Consider the following 17,675-nt stretch of genomic DNA (forward strand, 5'->3'; position numbering starts at 1 on the left):
ATTGTAGCATGCAACATGGCGGTTTGTAACATAACTATGTCGATGCGTGACAAAAAGCGTGCTGTAATCGTGTGTCGATTTCGGAGTTTGAACACGTAGACACACAGAGAAAAAATTAACACCAAGAATCCTCCAGGGTTATCCACAAGTCCGTAAGAGTACGAGGGGATGGAGATCTCTTCTGAGGCGTCCCAGATATGCTCAATAATGTTCATGTCTGGTTGTTTCACGGCCAGCGGAGGTTTTTAACCTCAGAAGAGTGTTGCTGGAGCCACTCTGTAGCAATTCTGGACATGTGGTGTGTCACATTGTCCTTCTGGAATTGCCCAAGTGCGTCGTAATGCACAATGGACATCAATGGATGCAGGTGATCAGACAGGATGCTTACAAACTCGTCAACTGTCAGAGTCGTATCTAGAGGTGTCAGGGGTCCCATATGACTCCAACTGCACACGCCCCACACCATTACAGAGCCTCCACCAGCTTCAGCAGCTCCTGCTGATATGCAGGGTCGACGGATTTATGAGGTTGTCTCCATAACTGTACACGCCCATCCTCTCGATGCAATATGAAACGAGACTCGTCAAACCAGGGAACATGTTTCCAATCTTCCAGTCATCAAAAAATGGTTCAAATGGCTCTGAGCACTATGGGACTCAACATCTGTGGTCATCAGTCCCCTAGAACTTAGAACTACTTAAACCTAACTAACCTAAGGACATCACACACATCCATGCCCGAGGCAGGATTCGAACCTGCGACCGTAGCAGTCGCGCGGTTCCGGACTGCGCGCCTAGAACCGCTAGACCACCGCGGCCGGCTCCAGTCATCAACAGTCCACTATCGGTGTTGACGGGCCTAGGCGAGGCATAAAGCTTTGTGTCGTGCAGTCATCAGGGGTACACGGGTGGGCCTTCGGTGCCGAAAGCCCATATCGATGATGTTTCGTTGAATGGTTCGCACGCTGGCAGTTGTTGATGGCCCAGCATTGGAATCTGCAGCAGTTTGCGGAAGGATTGCACTTCTGTCACGTTGAAAGATTCTCTTCAGTCGACGTTGGTCCCGTTCTTGCAGGATCTTTTTCCGGCGCAGCGATGTCGAAGATTTGATGTTTTACCGGATTCCTGATATTCACAGTATACTCGTGAAATGGTCGTAAGGGAAAATCATCACTTCATCGCTTCCTCGAAGATGCTGTGTTCCATCGTTCGTGTGCCGACTATAACACCACGTTCAAACTCACTTAAATCTTGTTAACATGCCATTGTAGTTGCAGTAACCGATCTAACAACTGTGCCAGACACTTGTCTTACGAGTATATAGGCGTTGTCGACCGCAGCACAGTATTCCGCCTGTATATTGAATACGCATGCCTATACCAGTTCCTTTGTCGCTTCAGTGTACGTAGACCCAAAATATCAAATAAAATACACAAATAAAAGAAAATTTAGTCCGTTCAGTGTTCCCTACTTTTCTCGAAAAGTAATAACGTGTCTTTAATTATTTCGAATGAAAAACCCATATTTTAGTCAAAATACACATATTTACTTTTTAACAGTAATTGGAATACTGTTAATTTTTTACTGACAGATTAAAAAAATAGTATATAAAAAATTCTAATAGACATGTTTTCAATAGCAAAATGTGACATTCATCAGAAACAATTACTCGACAAATTTTAATTAATGCACTGTATGCTTATAAATACTCGTTCTGTCATTTGTTGATCTGTGAGCTGACTTTTTCAATCAGAAACAACATCATTCAAACAAGTTTACGAATCTTTCAGAAGCCACAGAACTTCCTACCAAACTCGTTTTGTTCATCAGTAAAAAATAAAATATCTTTTACAACCGAGATCAAATAAATACCGAAGAATACTAGTTATTCAGAACTGAAATTCTGATATCGACTTAAACCGGTCGGTTATTCCCATTCGTACCGTACAGTTATTCCAATTATTATTTGGTAATCATATAATCATACAGTAACAGGTCTTCCCGCCTATTTATGCTAGTTATGCTAGTTATTCAGAACTGAAATTCTGATATCGATTTAAACCGGTTGGTTATTCCCATTCGTACCGTACAGTTATTCCAATTATTATTTGGTAATCATACACTCCTGGAAATGGAAAAAAGAACACATTGACACCGGTGTGTCAGACCCACCATACTTGCTCCGGACACTGCGAGAGGGCTGTACAAGCAATGATCACGCGCACGGCACAGCGGACACACCAGGAACCGCGGTGTTGGCCGTCGAATGGCGCTAGCTGCGCAGCATTTGTGCACCGCCGCCGTCAGTGTCAGCCAGTTTGCCGTGGCATACGGAGCTCCATCGCAGTCTTTAACACTGGTAGCATGCCGCGACAGCGTGGACGTGAACCGTATGTGCAGTTGACGGACTTTGAGCGAGGGCGTATAGTGGGCATGCGGGAGGCCGGGTGGACGTACCGCCGAATTGCTCAACACGTGGGGCGTGAGGTCTCCACAGTACATCGATGTTGTCGCCAGTGGTCGGCGGAAGGTGCACGTGCCCGTCGACCTGGGACCGGACCGCAGCGACGCACGGATGGACGCCAAGACCGTAGGATCCTACGCAGTGCCGTAGGGGACCGCACCGCCACTTCCCAGCAAATTAGGGACACTGTTGCTCCTGGGGTATCGGCGAGGACCATTCGCAACCGTCTCCATGAAGCTGGGCTACGGTCCCGCACACCGTTAGGCCGTCTTCCGCTCACGCCCCAACATCGTGCAGCCCGCCTCCAGTGGTGTCGCGACAGGCGTGAATGGAGGGACGAATGGAGACGTGTCGTCTTCAGCGATGAGAGTCGCTTCTGCCTTGGTGCCAATGATGGTCGTATGCGTGTTTGGCGCCGTGCAGGTGAGCGCCACAATCAGGACTGCATACGACCGAGGCACACAGGGCCAACACCCGGCATCATGGTGTGGGGAGCGATCTCCTACACTGGCCGTACACCACTGGTGATCGTCGAGGGGACACTGAATAGTGCACGGTACATCCAAACCGTCATCGAACCCATCGTTCTACCATTCCTAGACCGGCAAGGGAACTTGCTGTTCCAACAGGACAATGCACGTCCGCATGTATCCCGTGCCACCCAACGTGCTCTAGAAGGTGTAAGTCAACTACCCTGGCCAGCAAGATCTCCGGATCTGTCCCCCATTGAGCATGTTTGGGACTGGATGAAGCGTCGTCTCACGCGGTCTGCACGTCCAGCACGAACGCTGGTCCAACTGAGGCGCCAGGTGGAAATGGCATGGCAAGCCGTTCCACACGACTACATCCAGCATCTCTACGATCGTCTCCATGGGAGAATAGCAGCCTGCATTGCTGCGAAAGGTGGATATACACTGTACTAGTGCCGACATTGTGCATGCTCTGTTGCCTGTGTCTATGTGCCTGTGGTTCTGTCAGTGTGATCATGTGATGTATCTGACCCCAGGAATGTGTCAATAAAGTTTCCCCTTCCTGGGACAATGAATTCACGGTGTTCTTATTTCAATTTCCAGGAGTGTATAATCATACAGTAACAGGTCTTCCCGCCTATTTATGCGTAATACTCTATAATCGTTCATGCTGAGGGTCTACTGCCAATCCCTGCACGAGCGTCGATACTCCGTGTGTCTTTCCACATTACGCTACAGTTTTCTAGCTTCGCTAGCACAGCAGCAGCAGCAGCGACATCATCATCATCATCATCATCATCATCATCATCCACAGGAAGCTTCCGACGTTATATGCAGGATAATTTTCATATATTGAGAACAGTAACTGTCTTACAGCACTTCTTTGGGCTTTGTCCAAAGTTAATTATACGCCTGAAGATTTCTGTACTGTAAGGACGAAATGCCATGTAGGATTTGCACTGTTTTCTTGAGCAACTGATACGCGTTTGCCGCTTGGCTCCTGACCAGTGGTCAGCCGGCGGTGTGGCATATCTTCGTCAGATTGCCGTTGCCGCCGCTTGGTAGCACTGACCGGTGCTTTCCCTGCGTAACGCAAGGCTGCGCAGTGCAGCTTTCGCGCGCGAGAAAGCCGCGTGTCACAGCAGGCGGCGAGATGTACGCGGTCGCAGGTGCCGGCCGCTTCCGCCAATCATTATTACACCTCCCTGCCGCAAAGGACAGAGTTCACCTCACCAGCTCGCACGAGTGTTGCGACTCCAGGAACCAGACACGTGTAGTCGGTGTCAAAAGTTTTCTACCACACATTCACACACATTCGCAGATTGTCATGGTACGAATAGCTCTGCTTATAAATTCAATGGCCGCAAATTTCATTTGCTTTAAGATTCCTTTCTTAGATCAAGTATAGGCCCCAGGATCTGTCTTAACAGTCGATCGCTTCTTTCAGTTACGTTTTAATGCGAATTCGGTTCAGTCCCTCCTCATTAAGTTACCACGCATACCCACCTAATCTTCAGCATTCTCCTGTAACAGCACATTTCAAAAGTTTACCGGCCTTGCCGCAGTGGATACAACAGTTCCCGTGAGATCACCGAAGTTAAGCGCTGTCGGGCGTGGTCAGCACTTGGATGGGTGACCATCCAAGCTGCCATGCGCTGTTGTCATATTTCGGGGTGCACTCAGCCTCGTGATGCCAATTGAGGAGCTACTCGACCTAATAGTAGTGGCTTCGGTCAAGAATACCATCATAACGACCGGGAGAGCGTTGTGCTGACCCCACGCCCCTCCTATCCGCATCCTCCACTGAGGATGACACGGCGGTCGGATGGTCCCGGCAGGCCACTCGTGGCCTGAAGACGGAGTGCTAACCTCAACTTACTCTTATTCAATAACCAATATTTTGAACAAGTGTACGGTGTCGCCATGGGAATTCCTCTGTCTCCCATGGTGGCCAACTATTTTATAGAAGACTTTGAGGGAAAAAGCACTGCTTGCAGCAAGCCTCAAACCTTTCTGCTTCTAGCGGTAAGTAGACGAAGTGTTTGTGGTGTGGCCCCATGGAATAGAGACATTACCTATGTTTTCCTGCATCTGATCTCACTCCATACGAAAACACAGTTCACTGTGGAAGTGAAAATAAGACGGCGTCTTACCATTCCTGAATGTCATGGCTAGAAAAAAAGTCAACGGTACACTGGAAAATAGTGTCTACTGCAAAGCAACTCAGAGTTTTATCTGCAGGCCACCAGCTGTCATCATCCTGCACAACGCTGTAGTTTGTTACGCTCTTTGGTACATAGAGCACATGTGGTCTTAGATACCGATAGTCTGTCGGGTGAGCTGTAACACCTAAGAACTGTGTTCAAACAGAATGGTTATTCTAAATAAATAAATAAAAAGAACGCATTGCATTCCGTCCTAAGCAAGTACAAACAGACACGACATAAAGTGTGTTTTTGGGCCACCAGCTGAATTGAGGAGTTCGTTGTGTTCGGCCAAGGACGCTCTTCGCTTTAGGAAACGTGACTTGTATAGGATCCCATGCCAATGTGCGAAATCTTTACTGAGCAGACATACCGCACCGTGCAAGAACGATGTGCTGAACACCATCGCCATACACACCTGGGCCAACTTGATAAACGGCAGTAGCGGAGCATTGCCTGGCTTGTGGCTGAAGTTTTATCCGCAGGATCCTCCTTCTGGGAAGCCGTATGTTGTGTTGGCAGAAGAGCCAATACCGTGTTACTAGGGGAAGCCGAAAAGCACGCGTTTTAGCTCACGCAGGCTGGCGTGAGGAGGGAAGAACTATACTGACGCGAGGTCTGGAACATGACAGGGAATTAGAATTCAGAAAGCGGACGTAATTAGTTTGATACTTAACTTTAATCCATTAATGATGAACGTCGCTCTTGACGGTACATGATTCACAATATTATCTGTTCAGGATACATAGTAACTGAATATGGCGCCTTGCTCGGTCGTAGCAAATGACGTAGCTGAAGGCTATGTTAAACTGTCGTCTCGGTAAATGAGAGCGTATGTAGACAGTGAACCATCGCTAGCAAAGTCGGCTGCACAACTGGGGCGAGTGCTAGAGAGTCTATCTAGACTAGACCTGCCGTGTGGCGGCGCTCGGTCTGCAATCACTGATAGTGGCGACACGCGGGTCCGACGTATACTAACGGACCGCGGCCGATTTAAAGGCTACCACCTAGCAAATGTGGTGTCTGGCGGTGACACCACACCATACACATACGACGAACAAACTTGTCAACAGGGACGCAGGTTTTCAGTAAAGCGCCGCCTGGAATCCAGCACTGGCTGCTATTAAACTAAAACAGGTGAAACAAGAACTTCCGATTCAGGACCCGACGCAGCGCACTGCTAAGATTTAATTCAGCTCAAAGCAGCGTCCGGCAGCACATTCGTTGTCCATAGCGCACGCTTTTCTGCGACTCCCAGCAGGGGGCACTGAGAGCGCCGCTTTCCTGCGAACGTCTTCCCGCGCACGCATATTGCCTGCTCCTGGCCGGGTAAATTTCGCCGCTGTCGCGCAATTGTTATCGTTCGCGTATTGCAGCAGGACAAAAGCAGCTACCACCACCTGAAGATGTCGAAAAATTGTATCGACGAACTATTGTGGAATTTGCACAATATGACCCGCCGGCAAGCCAGAGTAGTTTATTTCTAACAGATCCGTCGGAGAAGCCTCAAAAATTATATCTGCTATTGTCTTTTTTGTCTATTCTGTTTACCGCTCACGCTTATCTTCCATATAAGACTCCAGCTAAACACTTGCTCCCGTCAATACGCACCCAGCAATGCTTAGCCAAACAGACAAGCGCATCAGTTTGAAGAAAGCCGGATACCGATCAGTGTACCCGGAGTTGTTAGTCGCGAAATCTCAAAACTCTCAGTGAGTCACCGCTAAAGATGTGATGGAGGATGTGCAGTTCGACGTGGTCTCCGAGCCAGGATTGCAGCGTGGTCTCTTCACTTTAATTTACATCTAAACACACACTCCTCAAACCACCGTACGGTGCGTGGCGGAGTTTCCTGCTGATTATGTAAAACACTTATTAGCAACCTATTTAAATATGAAACTGCTTATCTCGCTTATATTAAATTATAATTATGTATTACAACCAAGTGAAGTAGTTCAACGTAACTGAATCTTCGTGATACTTTGTATCTTGAAAGGTCCTGCTAACCTGATGTTTCTGTCTACGCAGCATGATGTTGGAATGAATTGTCTGGACAAGACGGATGAGCTCTTATTTCTCTTTCAGTTGAACTTTGGTATTCATTTCCATCCTACTTCAGGTGTTTCTCTAGTGACTTGGCAGTTCCTCGCTACTAGCAAAGTGACTTAGCGTATTTGACCTAGTGTATGAAAGTTGTGCCAAGGACAGATAATTCGAATGTAAATTTAAGAACAGACCGAAACTTTTATATATTACGTTAACAGTTACATAATAAACACGCAGGCAGTGATTCGAAAATTAATAAACTCGTTCGGAACTAATTACCATTAAGTAATATGTATGTAACTGTGACAAGAAATTAGATGAATAATAAAATATAGTTACTGGTCCATTGCGCTTACGCAATGTTGGAATTACAAAAGGGTCCATATTAATTTCTTCCGGTATTATTTGTTATCGTAAGCAATCGCGAAAGGTTTCTACCAATTTTACAATGCTTTGACGTCAGCTGTATAATTCTGGAGTTCTGGACACCAATGAAACAGAGTTAACATCGACATTTTTCAGCCACATGAAAAGGTCGAAATGGTCCGTTTCTCCTGCGGCATGAAGAAGGGTCATTACAACTGTTGGTGATATTGATCACAACTGTTGATCCCAACTTAACTGTAACACTGCCCTAGTTTCAAACTTTATGTGTTACTTAATGGGCAATTTCGCCAGGTAACTTTCTTGTATGGGAAATTTCAAACCCGTAACAGGTAACTTCTTCAGGTGAACTTCTATTTGCAGCTTTTATTACTTTCTTCTTCCTAGGAAAGAATCCCTTTTCGACAGCAGCAGTTCAGTAGCGAAAAGAATTTTGAGTACGGCTTCAAGACAGTCTGTGTGTCTCACAGTGTTAGATGCAGTGGTGCTAGTGTGGACACTAGTTTTATTGGAATTTCGTGCGTGGCTTGCAGTTTTGGCTTTATAACGGCCGAATCTATTGAGACATATTGTTCCATTATAAATTTGGAATTATGGAAATACGCCTGGCTCTAAATGCCTTCACGGATATTCGACGGCTATCAACAAAGACTCAGATTGATTTTTTTTTCACAGATGTTTTTTTCACGGTTGTTTACATGATCTCTTTCGAAGCACAACCCTCCTACTTGAAAGCATTTTTATAGTGTATCTGCCTGTCCTCGAACACATTGTACAGGCCATTATTTGTCAGGTGCTTGAAAATTGCCTCACTTTCCTTGAGCACTTCAAAGTTTTCAAATCAAATACCCCGAAGCTTTGCCTTTAGTGATGGGAATTAAAAAAAAAAAAAAGGGTGCAAGATCGGGGCTTTAAGGTAATGCTGCACTGACCCAGAAGATGCACGATTTGATTTGCGAGTTGAGGCCAAGCGTTGTCATGAAGAAGTCGCCAGTATGTCCAAGTAAGTTCTGGTCGCTTCCTTGCAATGCGCTTCCACAGTTAAGCCAATATTGAGGTGTAGTGTGCTGTTGTGACAGCAGCTAAGCGGGAACTGCATGCTGGTGAATCGTTCCATAACAGTCAAAAAATGTGATGACCATCGCTTTCCCTGCAGATAGGATAACTTCCGCCTTCTTTGGTGTTGGGGAACCTGGCGATTCCCATACTGCGCTGGCTCGTTTTCCTTCATCATAATGGTGCAGTCGCGACTCATTACCGGTGGTAATCGATTCCAGAAACTCATCCGCTGCACCAGAAAAGATACTCAGCTCCTCACGTCTTGTCTCTATTCGCGCAGCCTTTTGTTTGGGATTCAACAGACCTGGTACCCACGGGCACAAATACGGGTCATATGGAGATGATCATGCATAATCGTATGGACACCGCCGTATGAAATTCTCAATACGTCACTGAGATTATGTTCTTGAAGCTGAAGCTCTCCTGTGCGTGTTGTTTGTTTTTGGAGAGGGTCTGCCTTGACCGTATTTCTCAAATATGTAAATACTGTCTTAAAAACTTAAATTTATATGTGTACAAATAGTAAAAGGCATTTTTATGCTTTATAGAGGGTAACGAGAATCCCACAGATGAAGCTCAAACTTCAGTGAAATATGTCTGGGGAATAAAAATAAAAATTGTGTTTTGCTCAAGTCGTATCCTCTCCGAAAACGAATCACTGAGGTTACGTGATGTTATCTGCTGATTCTGACGTAAAATCACAGCAGCTGTGTTGATATTCAGTCACAGTAGAAGCCAAAACAGCAGGCCCACCTTTCTTAACATAGACAAGTCGGCCTTCTTTCAAGTTCTTGAACCGTGTACACACAGTTGCACGAAGTAGTGCAAGTTCGCCGTACGCTTGCTGCAGCTTTTGGTAAATTTCAGTGGCTGTATGGTTTAAACGAACACAGAAATTTATTGCACCTTACTGCTCGTCTCGCATTACCTCCATTGTTTCGTACGCGAAATGCAAAGAATGTCTACAAAATAGAACAGTGCTACCCGCCTACTCGTACGAGAGTGCTGCTGCCTATGGATATCATAGATAAAAACGTGATCTTTTCAAATACTGATGTACTGACGGGAAGCTACAAGAAGAAGTCTGCCTCAGTCTTTGTCGATCAGCCCTCGTATAAAATACAGCTGTTGCTAACGGGTGGACATTCTTGGAGACAGCGTCTTCCCACAGTTAAAGAAGTAGATACTACGGTCTGAGACCCGATTAATGGTTTGGTGACAGCATCTGAGACTAGTCGTAGTATATTATGACAAGAAATATGATACTGTTGAGCACAAAGAGCCGGTCAATTTATAGTGCGTGTGGCGTGTTGCAGGAGCTACGGCGATCGCCCGGAGATGCGGCCGCTGCGGGGTCTGTAGGAGCGGGAGCGCGCCTCTGACGTCAGCCGCCCACACCTAGTGCAGCAGGTGAGCGCAGGACCAGCGGCGGCGTCTCCCTTCACAACGTTAACACACTCTCCTTCTGTCTTGGGGCTGGATACGGCTAAAAATGGAATCTTGGGTAGCTTTCATGCCTTTTTTGGAAATTTGTAGTAAGGTCTAAAGGGACAAAACTGCTGGGGGTCATCGGTCCCTAAGCTCACGCATTACTTATTCTGACTTAAACTAACTTACGCTAAGGACAACACACTCACCCATGATGCCCGACGGAGGACTCGAAACGCCGACGGGGGGGTGGGGGTGGGGGAGAGGAGCCACGAGCCATGTGGACCGTGACAAGCCGCCTCAGACATGCATTTTTCCGTCGCTGTGAGAGAGACATATAAGGGATTGTGGAGAAGCAAGCGCTCTCGATCGCTTTTGACAGGAGCAAGATAACACAGAGCCTCTCCTCTGCTGGGATGACTGCCTGACCGTGAGCTCAGCTAGAGATTTCGTAACAGCATATCAAAAAACCTAAAAATTAATACACTTATTTGCAAAACTAAAGGGCGAAAGTAATTTTCGCACGATGTGTCACTGCGAGGGAACGAGGCTCAAAATGTAGACTACACATAGAACTGCTACAGTATAGAACAGAAGGTCTTTCTTTGTTCGTGTCAGAGATAGACTAAAATGAACACATATACAATACATACAAGGAAAACTATACAGTATTCACCCACAATTGGGCAACTTTGATAGCACTGGGTGCTGCAGACGTTAAGTCCTTCATGGTACAGCTGGTTGGGCACAAGTTACATTTGAAGAGATGCCGGATTGTCTGCAGTTCACCGCATTCGCACAGTGTTCTGTTGGCAGTTGGAAGTTCCATTTAAGGAGATTGTCCCTCGATCTTGCGACTTCGGTCCGTAGTCTGTTCAAGGACTTCCAGATGACCCACTTCTCCATGTGTCCAGGCGGCAGGGATTCTTGTGGTGTCATCCAGTTTGAGACGTGTTGGCATCTTTCTTTCCACTTGGTGAGTCGGGTAGCCGCAGCTGATCTTTCTAAGGGCGGTGAAGTTGTTAGGAAACTCTTCCTGGACTTCAGTCTTGGCTTGGCAGGTTGATGTCCAAAGAGTGGATGCCTCTCGATGTTAGCGGCGACCTCTCTTCTGATGTCACATGGAGCAAACCCAGAGAGACACTGAATTTTGTCCATGGGGGTTGGCCTTAGGCAGCCTGTAACAATCCTACAGCTGTCATTTAAGGATACATCAACCTGTTTTGAATGTACTGAATTGTACCACACTGGGCTAGCATACTCTCCTGCAGAATAGTATAAGACAAGAGCTGTTGTTCTTAATGTTTGTGGATGTGTACCCTAGTTCGATCCCGCCAGTTTCCGAAGAAGGTAGTTTCTGGAGGATACTTTCTGCTTCAGAGTCCGACAATGTTCCTTGTAGGTTAGTGTACGGTCGAGAGTGACACCCATATACCTGGGATAGAACAGAAGGTAATTAGAAGAAGTACGCAATGAGACGAACAAAACTGACACTTTTATTCAGACACTAATTACGCTGAAGGTAACGCGATTTATTATGGTCCTCTGGACATTATAAAAGGCAGTACATGGTTCTCAGTGCTGTGCAACGTGCTTCGATGCTGGCCACAAGGTTGTTAAGGAGTTCTTGTGGAAGGGCCTCCCACTCCTCCACCAGCGCGGATGACAGGCAAGTGCATGTATTGCAAGGCGTCTTCCCACCGCACGCCACACCTGCTTTATGAGACTTAAGTCAGGGAACGGATAGGCGAGTCCATCCACCGAATGTCCTGGAACAAGAGGATATTCGGCTAATGGAATGACCTGCCCATTCCCCCGAATTATATCCCACCGAACACGTTTGCGTCCACAGGTGCTGACGACCATCCAACAGTTATTGAGCGCGCTTCTGGAGTAATGACGCGGCGTACCACAAGAAGTCTTTACCAGTCTTGTAGCCAGCATCGGAGCACGTTGCACAGCATTAAGAACCGTGTCCTATCTTCTTTAAAGTCCAGAGGATCATAATAAGTTGCTGTAATTTCAGTTTAATTACTGGCTTTGAATAAAAATGTCTTCTGTACTTCTCATTTCGTATTTCTTTCAGTTACCTTTTATGCTATACAGTAGCACTTCTTTCTATGTATGGTCCAAGTTTCATGGACAAATTTTACTTAGCTGTGATAAATCATACGAAAGTTACTTTCGCGCTTACCTTTTTCACACCAGTGCATAATGGAATTTGTATTTTAAACTTTGCAGCTACACGTGAAAGTACCATATGCTGAGTTTGACGATGATGAATATATTATTTTCTACAAAAATTCCAGGTTTTTCGTAATTTTTAGAAGGGTGACATATAAAGCTACAAACTCGAAAATGTAGTAATAAATATATTATACCATAAAATCAACACCCTGAAGTTTCTGTTGCGTTACTTTTTATTTTTCAAGATTTTCATGAAGATTTAAATTTTGGCCCAGAATAATCTAAAGTATTGTAAATTATCTACCCTTTAGAGATAAGTTAGGAAGTAAAAATTCCAGCACCATGTTCCTGTTATCAGTTAATTTCCAGGCTAATAAGTATTGCTAGGTGGAGAGGGGAGGAAGTGGCAAGTTCGGATCAGAAGTGTTACGAATGGTTTAGTTAAAAAAAGTTCTGGTGGATGTAATTAATCAAACAGAGACTCCAAATTTCGACATTATATTCTAGAAATCATAACATAATATAGAAAAAATAGTATTCGAATTGAATTATAATTCGGAAAGAGATTTGAGAATTGGTGTTACATGAGGATGCTGTTTGAGCCGGCAGTTGGATGCACTAGTGCTAAGAAATGGTGTTCCCATCGCCGTGCGCCCCGAGTGAGAAAAGTAATACCGTTGTTGCCAGGAGGCGGTCGTTGTGGGCACTTTATAACGAAAGCCGTGAACTCGTAACCCTAGCAGACGGAGAGCACAAGCCTCGGGTGTCTGTACAAGAAGGAGGGGAAAAAAAACCTGCGTACATGTGAGTAAAACTACGTCCGCATTCCATTTTCATTTCATGAATCTGAGCTTTCGTTTGGATTGTACTGAAACACAAAGACACTATATTGAGTTCTGCTCTCAATGTTTCCAATATCTGCGAGTTGTACCCAAAATCAGCGTGGCGAACAGAGTATTCGACTTTCAACTTTATGGGCGAGAAAAGTTATTAAAGACTAATCTGGCCAATGTTTAATACAAATAGTAACTGTTACTTTACCAACTTAACTAGAATTTCGAATTTGAACGTTGCCAGATGCTGAGGAAAGATTAACAGCTGAACTTACAAGTGCGTGGCGCCCTCCATCGGTAATGCTGGAATTCAATATGGTGTTGGCCCACCATTAGCCTTGATGACAGCTTCCACTCTCGCAGGGATACGTTAAATCTGGTGCTGGAATGTTTGGTCGTGAATGGCACCCCATTCTTCACGGAGTGCAGCACTCAGGAGAAGTATTGATGCCGGTCGGTGAGGCTTGGCACGAAGTCGGCGTTCCAAAACATCCCAAAGGTGTTCTATAGGATTCAGGTCAGGACTCTGTGCAGGCCAGTCCACTACAGGGACGTTATTGTCGTGTAACCACTCCGCCACAGGCCGTGCATTATGAAAAGGTGCTCGATGATGTTGAAAGATGCAGTCGCCATCCCCGAATTGCTCTTCAACAGTGGGAAGCAAGAAGGTGCTTAAAACATCAATGTAGGCCTGTGCTATGATAGTGCCATGTAAAACAACAAGGGGTGCAACCCCCTCCATGAAAAACACGAGCACACACACAATAACACCACCGCCTCCGAATTTTACTGTTGGCACTACACACGCTAGTAGATGACGTTCACCGGGCATTCGCCAGACCCACAAGCTGCCATCGGATCGCCACATTGTGTACCGTGATTCGTCACTCCACACAACGTTTTTCCACTGTTCAATCGTCCAATGTTTATGCTCCTTACACCAAGCGAGGCGTCGTTTGGCAGTTACCGGAGTGATGTGTGGCTTAGGAGCAGTCGCTCGACCATGAAATCCAAGTTTTTAGCACCTGCAGTGGATCCTGATGCAGTTTCGAATTCCTGTGTGATGGTATGGATAGATGTGCGTCTATTACACATTACAACCCTCTTCAGCTGTCGGTGGTCTCTGTCAGTCAGCAGACGATGTCGGCCTGTACGCTTTTGTGCTGTACGTGTACCTTCACGTTACCACTTCACTATCACATCGGAAACAGTGGACCTAGGGATGATTAGGAGTGTGGAAATCTCCCATACAGACGTATGCCTCAAGTGGCACCCAATCACCTGACCACGTTCGAAGTCCGCGAGTTCCGCGTAGCGCCCCATTCTGCTCTCTCACGATGTCTGAGGTCGCTGATATGGAGTACCTGGCTGTAGATGGCAGCGCAATTCACCTAATATGAAAAACGTACGTTTTTGGGGGTATCTGGATAGTTTTGATCACACAGTGTATGAGAATACCCGATGTGAAGAAAGCCAGCTGATTTTCGCATGATCGACTTTTCCAGGACTGATGCTGATTTCTACAGTGGAGGTTATTTTGTTATAGGCATGTCATAATGTTTGAATGCGGAGTAAGTCATAGTGTTCTGATGAAAGGATATCGGATCGAAATTGAAATTCGAGTCCTTACCTTTTCCCTCAACCAGTCGCGTCACAAGAGGGAGCATAACGAGCTAACTTTCACTTGTCATCGGCTCCTCTCCTTTCCTTGCAAACTGTGCACGCTGCAGATCTACAGGAACAAAATATTCATCATGTCGAGTGGAAGAATTGGTTAATGCTGCTAAACGAACAACTATCTTCTTTCTGTCTGCCAAATCCACTGACGTAACCGACCCTGACGAACGGCAGATCGTCACGGCAGGCGCCCAGGAACGAGTATCTTGGAAGCGGCGAAACTGGTCGGCTGTTCTCGCGATACTGTCGTGATCATCTATAGAAAATCGTTCCGGTACGATGGAACTACTACTAGGTGGCAAGGTGCTAGAAATCCGCGCCTTAGCACAGAACGTGGCTCGCTCTGTAAAGCAAATTAGGCGGCGATCTGTAGCGAATGTGACCACACGGTAGAGTGCTGGTGCAGAGTCGCGCAGACGACGTTGCGTGTTTGTGTAATGGGAGAGTGCGTGAGCGCGCTGGTCAGGCTGACAGGTGCGTGATCAGGCTGTCAGCGAAAGTGCGCCGCCTGGACCCGGGAAGCTCACTTTCCAGGCTACTCCAGCTCTCTCCAGCGTCCAGCAAGCCTGCACTCCCGCTTCTCGCCAACCGCCTGTTACTGCCCAAGGTGTGCGATGCGGAGCTACAGCGGCTGACAACGACGGATGCTACCGTCTCTTTTCTCTTATCTTGTCCGTTCCTAATTTGGAATGGCCTTCACTTGACCGAGAGGCGTCGGACAGAAACGATAGCTGTCTCTCTCACACACAACGGCCCTGTGGATTCCATTCGAAAACGCTCTCCTAGGTCCCATGAAGTAACGGTATGCGAAACTACCATTTAACATTCAATAAGTAAAATTGGTACTTTTTGCAGACGACACTAGTGTTATAGTAAGTTCCATTAGAGCGAAAGCAGCAGAAGAATTAGTAAATGATATTTTCCAAAGCATTGTTAAGCGGTTCTCTGAAAATGGATTCTCCCTAAATTAAAAAAAGAAATACATTTATTCCTATACAACAAATAGTTATACCAACAGTTGATGTAGCAGACGAGCAGGAGTTAGTAAATAGGGTACAATGCTGCAAATTTTTGAATGTATAAATTGATGAAAACGAACGGTAAGAAGCATATTATTGAGCTTATTAAACAATTAAATTCAGCCACTACTGTTCTCCGTACAATTTCTAACTTTGGAAACAAATGTAAGAGTCTCAAGACATATTTTGTATGTTTCCACTCGATAATGCCTTAAGCAACAATATTCTGGGGGAAATCATCACTTATAAAGAAAGTATTGATTGCACAAAAGTGAGAAGTAAGAATAACGTGTGGTTCTCACCCGTGGAACTCTTCAAGGAGCTAGGCACACATATATTCGCTAATGAAATTCGTCGTATGTAACCCGTCACAATTTGAGAAGAACAGTGGTCAGTGGTCCACACCTACAGCACTAGAGGGAAAAAGTACTTTTATTAACCATTGTTAAAGCTGTCAGAGACTCAGAAACGAGATCGATATGTAACAACAAAACTCTTTGAACATTTGCCCAATAACATAAAGTGTCTGACAGTTCGCCAAGCACGCTTTAAATTAAATTTAAAATAATTTCACCTGGACAACTCCTTCGATTCTATTCAGGAATTTCTATTTTAAACTGGTAATATATATATATATATATATATATATATATATATATATATATATATAATTAGTCCCCCATTCGGATCTCCGGGTGGGGACTACTCAGAAGGATGTCGTTGTCAGGAGAAAGAAAACTGGCGTTCTACGGATCGGAGCGTGGAATGTCAGATCCCTTAATCGGGCAGGTAGGTTAGAAAATTTAAAAAGGGAAATGGATAGATTAAAGTTAGATATAGTGGGAATGAGTGAAGTTCGGTGGCAGGGGGAACAAGACTTCTGGTCAGGTAACTACAGGGTTATAAACACAAAATGAAATAGGGGTAATGCAGTAGTAGGTTTAATAATGAATAGGAAAATAGGAATGCGGGTAAGCTACTACAAACAGCATAGTGAATGCATTATTGTGGCCAAGATAGATACGAAGCCCACGCCTACCACAGTAGTACAAGTTTATATGCCAACTAGCTCTGCAGATGACGAAGAAATTGAAGAAATGTATGATGAAATAAAAGAAATTATTCAGATAGTGAAGGGAGACGAAAACTTAATTGTCATGGGTGACTGGAATTCGGCAGTAGGAAAAGGGAGAGAAGGAAACATAGTAGGTGAATATGGATTGGGGGTAAGAAATGAAAGAGGAAGCCGCCTGGTAGAATTTTGCACAGAGCACAACTTCATCATAGCAAACACTTGGTTCAAGAATCATAAAAGAAGGTTATGTACATGGAAGAAGCCTGGAGATACTTACAGGTTTCAGATAGATTATATAATGGTAAGACAGAGATTTAGGAACCAGGTTTTAAATTGTAAAACATTTCCAGGGGCAGATGTGGACTCTGACCACAATCTGTTGGTTATGAACTGTAGATTAAAACTGAAGAAACTACAAAAAGATGGGAATTTAAGGAGATGGGACCTGGATAAACTGACTAAACCAGAGGTTGTACAGAGTTTCAGGGAGAGCATAAGGGAACAATTGACAGGAATGGGGGAAAGAAATACAATAGAAGAAGAATGGGTAGCTTTGAGGGATGAAGTAGTGAAGGCAGCAGAGGATCAAGTAGGTAAAAAGACGAGAACTAGTAGAAATCCTTGGGTAGCAGAAGAAATATTGAATTTAATTGATGAAAGGAGAAAATATAAAAATGCAGTAAATGAAGCAGGCAAAAAGGAATACAAACGTCTCAAAAATGAGATCGACAGGAAGTGCAAAATGGCTAAGCAGGGATGGCTAGAGGACAAATGTAAAGATGTAGAGGCTTATCTCACTAGGGGTAAGATAGATACTGCCTACAGGAAAA

General features: G+C 45.2%; 1 protein-coding gene across 3 annotated transcripts in view; it reads left to right on the forward strand.

Annotated features, from left to right (window-relative positions):
- LOC126195693 (diacylglycerol lipase-beta-like) overlaps window positions 1–17,675 on the forward strand; it is a 903,756-nt gene that overhangs the window by 610,370 nt on the left and 275,711 nt on the right. For 2 of the 3 annotated variants that reach the window (XM_049934332.1, XM_049934324.1), the window contains exon 3: window positions 9,943–10,036. The exons of the other annotated variant lie outside the window; for it this stretch is intronic. The gene's annotated coding sequence lies outside the window, so the exon portion shown is untranslated. The remainder of the gene's footprint in view (window positions 1–9,942; window positions 10,037–17,675) is intronic. 3 annotated transcript variants of the gene reach the window in all.

Source organism: Schistocerca nitens, chromosome 1 (assembly GCF_023898315.1).
Source record: "Schistocerca nitens isolate TAMUIC-IGC-003100 chromosome 1, iqSchNite1.1, whole genome shotgun sequence".
Taxonomy (NCBI): domain Eukaryota; kingdom Metazoa; phylum Arthropoda; class Insecta; order Orthoptera; family Acrididae; genus Schistocerca; species Schistocerca nitens.